Here is an 8071-nt window from a genome sequence, read left to right as displayed (position 1 = left end):
TTGCACTTGATTTCACATGCACAATATTTTCGCAGATGTTTTAAGATACTAAATAAAAGTTATATTTTAAATATTAGTGGTCAAATGTCAGTTTGATATTTGACTTTAAGTTTTGTGTCACAAGGTCCGAGTGTGCCCATGATAGGGAAAACTTTCTTCTTCTGGTCTCTACATGTGTATAACTTATTCCCAGGAGCACCTCCCATAGAATTTGATTGATAGACATACAACAAGATTTAAATATATGGGAAAGGACTTTGTGTGACTAATTGATAATCATTGATTAATATTTATACAGGTCTGTGCGACCCTTCCCCTCCCCTCCCCCCCCCGTTCCACCCATTGAATGTTACTGAGGTCTATCCTCAGAATAGGGTCTAGCACGACAAATACGATATTGACTATTCAGAGTGTGGTAAGTCAAATAAAAATATAGACGGAGCAGAGTATGGCCAGTTTCAGTCTCTCAGCTGAATTGCTCAACAGGAGAGAAAAGTGGAATAGTGAAGTGGGAGATATATTCTCAGACAATGGGGGTGATATCACCAGACAAAATGGTAATTGGAATGAGGATCTTCAGTCCCTTAAATATCTATTGACTAAACAGATGAAAACTTGGTGAGAAATGACCACCTTTGAGAATTTTACCAAACATAAAATCACCCCAAGGGGTCTACGACCAAGAGTTTTCCCTGCTTATGAATTAGTCACTGAAAATCTAAAAATAGAATGGGAAGAAATCCTAAAGAAGTGTTCACATGATCTGATGTTGACCCTCATTAAACATGATAATCTATTACTGGAACAATACAGTAAAGAAATTGAAACTCTAGCTAACAAATTGAAAGTTTACGAACAAGAAGTTTTATTCCAACAGACATTTGAAAAACATAAGAATGATCTGAGTAAACTGGAAACTGAAATAGTTGAACGTAAAAAAAGTAAATTTGCAAGAGATAGGAGGGATTATGCTCTGAATCAGGTCTTCAGATGGAATAGCAAAAAAGACACAACATATCAAAGGAGAAGACCCTCACAGAGCTATACATCAACAGATCAGGATTCTTCAGAGGCTGAAGACTCAAACCGATCTTTCCAACTAAAAGAGAACCTACCTTCACACACTAACAGGGATTTTTTAGATTCAGGCCCTATTTCAACCGAGGACAGATCAAGAAACATAAGAGGAAGATCAGGAGAGGGAAAAAACACCCGAAACAGAGGGAGATGGAACAACCAAGGCCCGCCTCGACACTCGAAGAGAACTCAGAAGAACAGATAAGAAAGATACGAGGGGATTAAGATCGGTTGAGGATCATAAATTTATCCAATATTGAATTGAACCAATCCCATATCTCTGTGTTGAGCAAGGGTCTAACCTTCTCCCCAGTTAGAAGTTTCGATAGATTCAAATGGGAGAAAGACCTACACCTCTTCGGTAGAAAACTTCTCCTTAATAAATTTTATGCACTCCAAAGGAGCAACCCAGAAACAGGTCATAGTGTGGGTCATTCACAAACAAGTGAGGAATTCACATTAGAGGACCTGGAAGCCATTAAAATTTTGGAGGAACTGGCTGATCAGGAAGATAACTTATCTCCAGGTGTAAGACCAATATGTAAGAAGAAGGGAACCTTTTATATAGTCCATAGCCACTACAGTTCAAAAAATAAGAAAACAACTAAGACAGCTCTCACGGGGTCATATAAATGTGGAGGTTGTAAAGCGTGTGATTATATGATAAAAACAACAGAATTTGAAGATAAATATCACAAAACACATAAGATCAGGGATTACATTAATTGTATGACATCTGGAGTTGTCTACTGTCTGGTCTGTACTTGTGGGAAAAGATATATCGGCATGACAACTAGACCATTGAAACAGAGGGTCCTTGAACACGTTGGTTCAATCAGAAATTGCCAAAAGGATTATAACAAATTTAAACAACTAACAACAGTTGCAAAACACTTCAACGAAAAACACGCTGGAAAAGCAACAGACCTCAAGGCTTTTGGAATAGAACGAGTGCACCTGGGAATAAGAGGAGGCAGTATGACACAAGAGCTGCTGAGAAAGGAGAGTCGATGGACCTTCCTATTAGATGGTTTACAACCAAATGGCATGAATGAACACATCCATTTTTCATCCTTCTTGACAGGATGAATTTCCCCTAAATATAATTTTCCTATGGTCCACGCTCTCAAAGAGGTGGGAATACGGGATAAATCATAATAATTGATTGTATTACTCCAGATAAAGTATATTTACACACAGTCAAGCCTACCACGTTTTTGTTTTATTTTGATGGTTGAACACTTTCACATTTTTAATCACTATATTGGTTAGCACACTTTTTTACTTTTGTGTTTTTTTCAGGTTCACTGTCTTCACATCTGAATACATTAAATTACAGTCACGTCAACACTAGAATTAATAAACACTTATGGGTCACTCCAATAATTATTCTAGAGGATGGGAAATGGCAATTGTGACAGCTAATTTCATCACAAATTAATATGTTTCTTATCACATGTATACACATGTTTATAGCGAATAGCACAGTTTCAATAATAATATATGGCACATTTTGATATGCTGGGGTACAATCACGTCTCTTTGGGAACATCATAACCAAATATCAAGAAGAATAGGAAATATTCAGAAACATAATAATAACAAATATCAATTAAAGTAATAAAAAGTATAGCAAACAAACTTACAGAAGGATAAAAATTCATTTATTAAATAAAATACAAGCAGCAAACTATCAATAATATACCCTTCCTGGCAGCCTATTCATCAGTAAGTAGTCCTTGAATAATAACAGTCTGTGATTGGGCAGGAGGTATGTCAATCAAACTATGTGGCCAATGGAAGAGACTGACTGGGTACTTAGCTCCCTCAGACCCGACAATCGGGTTTCCTATGATTAAGCTTATGCGAAACGGTCGTTAGGAGACAGTTCACACGCAGTGTGTCTGTCAATTAGCATTTTAATGTTCAGTTACTGCATATAGGAATATCCATTGTTTGAATGAATGTACCATAATTTGGTTTGTGACATAATCCTGCGGCGTATAGCACATTCACAGCCGCAGCCGCAGCGAGACCCACACCCGGCGGCCCCGTACTGACGGACACCGCTATCAGTGCTGTTGGCCTGATAGACGGGAGGCGGCGGTCAGCGGCCGGAGCGTGACATACACCCAGCGGCTCCATACAGCCGGATACCGCTACGGGTATTTGTTTCCTGGGTAACGGGCAGCAGCGGTGAGCGACTGCATGCTGCTATAGCCTGCGGTTCCAGCAAGCCGTATTTAAACGGCCCTGTAGTATACTATATACAAGCTGGGAGCTTGGTGCATGGTGAAATACACTGCATCTTTATACTAGTACACCTATCCATTTTTGTCTCATTAGTATTATTTAATATATTTCATAATGGATAGTGTGTAACGTGTCACAAACAAGTAGCCGCCACATCTAATACATCTCTTCATATTAGGAACCTAGCTTGAGTATAAAATATCAACAATTGTGTGGGGCATAGTGTCACCACCCTGTAGGGGAATGTTATATGGACTCTAGATGATCAATATGGAATTATAGATACAAACAATAACCAGCAGGTATAAGCTGGAGTACGTTATAGAAGGTTGAAATACTAGCCTGGTTTAAAAGCACTATATGACATAACGTACTAACAACATACCATCACCACGACCAGCAGGTATAAGCTGGGGTATGTAAGAAAAGGATAATACATAAACATTATATGATATAAGGTATTAATAACAGACCATCGCTATACCTTCCCAGCGGGTGAGATAGAAATACATGTGACACAAATTAAGATCATCAATATAGGCATATAAAAAACAGCACGTTGAGATCACTGATTTAGCAGTATCACATGCTGCGACTACTCTTAGTCTTACTATAAACTATATTACCCATGTTAACAAATTTACAATTTGACGATCTCAAGCAAAGTCAAATATAGTAGAAGATAATCATATCATATCATATTGTATTAGGAATCAGAAATTGGGTGATAGGGGGCTACTTGGGATATTCTGTGAGATAGACAGTCACAATAAAGGACCCATTATAGATATTACATAGGGCATAAGTACCTGATTAATCTATGGTTAAAGTGGTGCGCACACTATCAAAAATGAGAGACTGTCAGTTAAGAACGACAATCTAGTCCTTCACAATTCTCACAGAGGTACTTTCAAAGGATAATTTGTTTCCAACACGATAGTAAAGAAAAGATTTTTCTGTAACAAAAATGGATACATTTTAAACACTTGAGAGAGTGAAATATGAAAAGGCAGCAGTGACTGAATTTTTAACGTTATTTCACATTTTGTTTATTATTTTTGCACTTGATTTCACATGCACAATATTTTCGCAGATGTTTTAAGATACTAAATAAAAGTTATATTTTAAATATTAGTGGTCAAATGTCAGTTTGATATTTGACTTTAGGTTTTGTGTCACAAGGTCCAAGTGTGCCCATGATAGGGAATACTTTCTTCTTCTGGTCTCTACATGTGTATAACTTATTCCCAGGAGCACCTCCCATAGAATTTGATTGATAGACATACAACAAGATTTAAATATATGGGAAAGGACTTTGTGTGACTAATTGATAATCATTGATTAATATTTATACAGGTCTGTGCGACCCTTCCCCCCCCCCCCCGTTCTACCGGGGAGAGGATGTTGCAAGCTTCTATTGTAAACGTCCCTCCAAAAATGGCTGCCGACTTAGAGGAGACAATTATTAAAGATACTAGAGTAGCATCCTCTAGTATCTTTAATAATTGTCTCCTCTGAGGCAGCAGCCATTTTTGGAGGGACGTTTACAATAGAAGCTTGCAATATGCTCTCCCCCCTCCTGTGACAGTGCCTGAACTCGGTAAGGAAAAGTGGGCGGAGCATCACGGTGGGCGGGCGGATGACGCATGAGCGGTCCGGGCCCTCTTCTCTCTTTTAGAGAGGCAATGCCAGGGACAGCTGTGCCAGCAGCAACCCCCTGATGGTGGGCCTGTTTGCCCCTTTAAAAAAACATCCAGGATCGGATGGCATCCCACACTTCCAGCAATCTCAGACTACATTACATTGCACCGAATATCTCTGTGAGACAGGATGTTTTAAAATGTAAAAATCTTTTACAACCCCACTTACCAGCTTCTGTATTTCACTTTAAGCAGTACTGTGAAGATGTAAATTGCTCGTTTATGATCTTCTTCCAATCTATTCCTAAGTAAAAGATTCTTATTGAGGGCATAGAGATGTGTCCTCTTCCATCTTGGCCACCTCTATGAAACCTATCGCATGCATGCCATGAGAGAGTGCCTGCCGATGGGCTCTTGCCCTGTTCTTGCACCCTTGAACCCATAGGATCACATGGTGCAATCGGTTCCTCAGTGCACTGTATCGCCTACATGTGTGGCAGTTTGCCTCACCTAATGCACGTGCATGTTTGCAGTTCTGCTGGGAAAGATGGAAAAGGACATATTTGTATATTTTCCTCAGTTTGCTCTATGGATAAAATACTACATGCGAACATCAGGTCAGATGCTGCTCTTTATAGATAAAACATTACTGTTAAATGTTACATTTACTTTAACCGTGTAATTTTATACTTACAGTAATACAGACATAAAAAAGTGATACAGTACATGCTAACTGTCTCACACTCATCATTATAGTGAATTCCTCTGTCGCTATGTTTGGCGGTTTCTAAAAATACTTCACCTATTACACAAAAATAACAAATGGTCTTTTTAATTTATTTTGATATTTATTTGTGGATCATATTCTTGGTTCTCAGAGCGTGATTGTCATCTTCAGTCCTCAAGATAAAGCAACAGGTCATATTTTCTCAATTTCTGCTTCTGAAAATCAGTGCTAACTGTATATTTAATGACACTGCAAACTAGATAAACTCACCTGTGCGTGATTAGGGAAATCCAAGAAAACATGACCTGTTGGAAGTACTGGAACACTGGAGTTGAAAACCAATGTTTTAAGATAATAACAATGGAATTTGTCACAATAATTACCGTGTTGTACAGTGCTGTCAATTGTATTATTATACTGAGCTAGCTTACCTTATACATACCATCTTAAAGTATTCAATGAAGAGAGAGAGACATTCTTTCAATTGTTTTCTCCATTCACCTTGTGATAATGTCAATCCTGACACCTTTCAGTGAAGGTAGAAGGGAAACATTTACCAGCATGACAGTTTTTCCGGCTCACTTTCCCCTACCTGTTTACATTGATGAGATAACTCTTGTACTGTATTTCCCATGCTCAGAGCCCATACCATGCTGCACAGCTGAACGTATATTATTGGAGGGTCAGACTCCTCCTGAGAGGCCAATGTCCCCTGCAATATTGAACATACAGCTAATGATGAAGATACATTGAAGATGAAGATGACGAAGATAAAATGAAAAAGCAAAAAGATTGTCTTATGTGGTGCACATAACTTAAAAATAGTTAAACATATCTTTCATTATTACAGTACAAATAAAAACATATTAAAAGCAGTGAAATAAAATGTATTGATATTAGAATTTGGTATAATGAAATGCTATTAAAATGCTATGCACGTCATACAGTATCTGCTCCTGTGTTCCTTTTCCAAACAAAGATTATGCGCCGGATATGATGATGCCCAAGTTCGGCGGCCGTGCGGGATGCCGGCTGAACTCGGATGTTTTTTTATAGGGGCAATCACTAACAGGCATGGTTTTGCCTTTTTAGTGATTGCCCCTTTAAAAAAAAGTCAGAGTTTGGCCGGGATCCTGCACGGCCATCAAACTCATTACATCCGGCCTAATAATTCAACAAGAAGGTGGTGATTTGTGTGTTTGCTATAGGTGCAAATTGTCATCAATATATTTACAAATAGAATGTATTAAACTGCGTATATACTGTACAGACACTAGGAAGCCTCCTTATAGTCATAAAAGAACAGTTTAATTAACTAGGGCATATTTTCAATTCACAGAGTATAATATTCACATTTATTAATGGGATTATATAAATGGCATTTATGTGATTAGTCACACAAGTTCCTGATCATAAAATGTATGTGATACACTACACATTTATATATAAGTCATCACCCAAAGTCTTCAACTACCCCACTTATGTTATGGGTAAATTTACATGCACCATCAGTTAATTATTTGGTTGTACTTACTGTAAGTGTTTACCACTTCTAGTCAAGGCTTATTTATATCTGGTCTTATATGTAATTAAAAAGTGATAGTAATGTTGAACTGAATAAGTAGCATATACAGTATGTTATACATTCTTTCCAAATTACATATAAACATAACATTTTATATCAATAAGAACCATTTGGGCCATATAGTCTGCCCTGAACTCAGTGGTCTAATATAGTATACTGTATATATTATATACACACATTTATAGACCACTGCAAGAAAATGGATTTGGACACAAATCATTTTTAGACCAAATTCATGCACTCAACCCAAGAGGTCGTTGCTATTCAGCCACAATATTCCTCATTAAATAACACATTTCAATATACTGCCAATCCCAGTACTCAATCCCCTGCCAAACACCCCATCCACCGAGCCACTTGATTCCACATAAAAACTGTGGGGTATATTCACTAGCATTCATATTTCTGCCAATTTCAGCCGAGATCAATCACGGCTGAGATCTGCAGTGTGAGATTGCAATTTTTTGAAAATAAAAAAAACGGTAATTTACTAAACTACCATGTTTTTTCAATTTGAGATCACCAATGTCGAAGTAATACATACTGCTGCCAGTGTTTTATGAGAGAGAATAGTAAAACACTGCCGGACTTCACACAACGAAGCCTGGCCGGATCAGTGAGATACGTGCAGGGCTTAATTGTGTGCAGTATGTGAAAGAGTAAAAAGTTTAAATACAAAAATCTGTGGGGTCCCCCCTCCTAAGTGCTCTTTGAGCCGGTCCTGGTTGTTAAAATACCAGGAACAAATTGTGTAGGGTTCCCCAGTATTTATACAACCAGTACAAGGCT

Source organism: Pseudophryne corroboree, chromosome 7 (genome assembly GCF_028390025.1).
Source record: "Pseudophryne corroboree isolate aPseCor3 chromosome 7, aPseCor3.hap2, whole genome shotgun sequence".
In the NCBI taxonomy this organism is placed as follows: Eukaryota; Metazoa; Chordata; class Amphibia; order Anura; family Myobatrachidae; genus Pseudophryne; species Pseudophryne corroboree.
The sequence above is the reverse complement of the archived record's forward strand: the minus strand, read 5'-3'. Positions refer to the sequence as shown.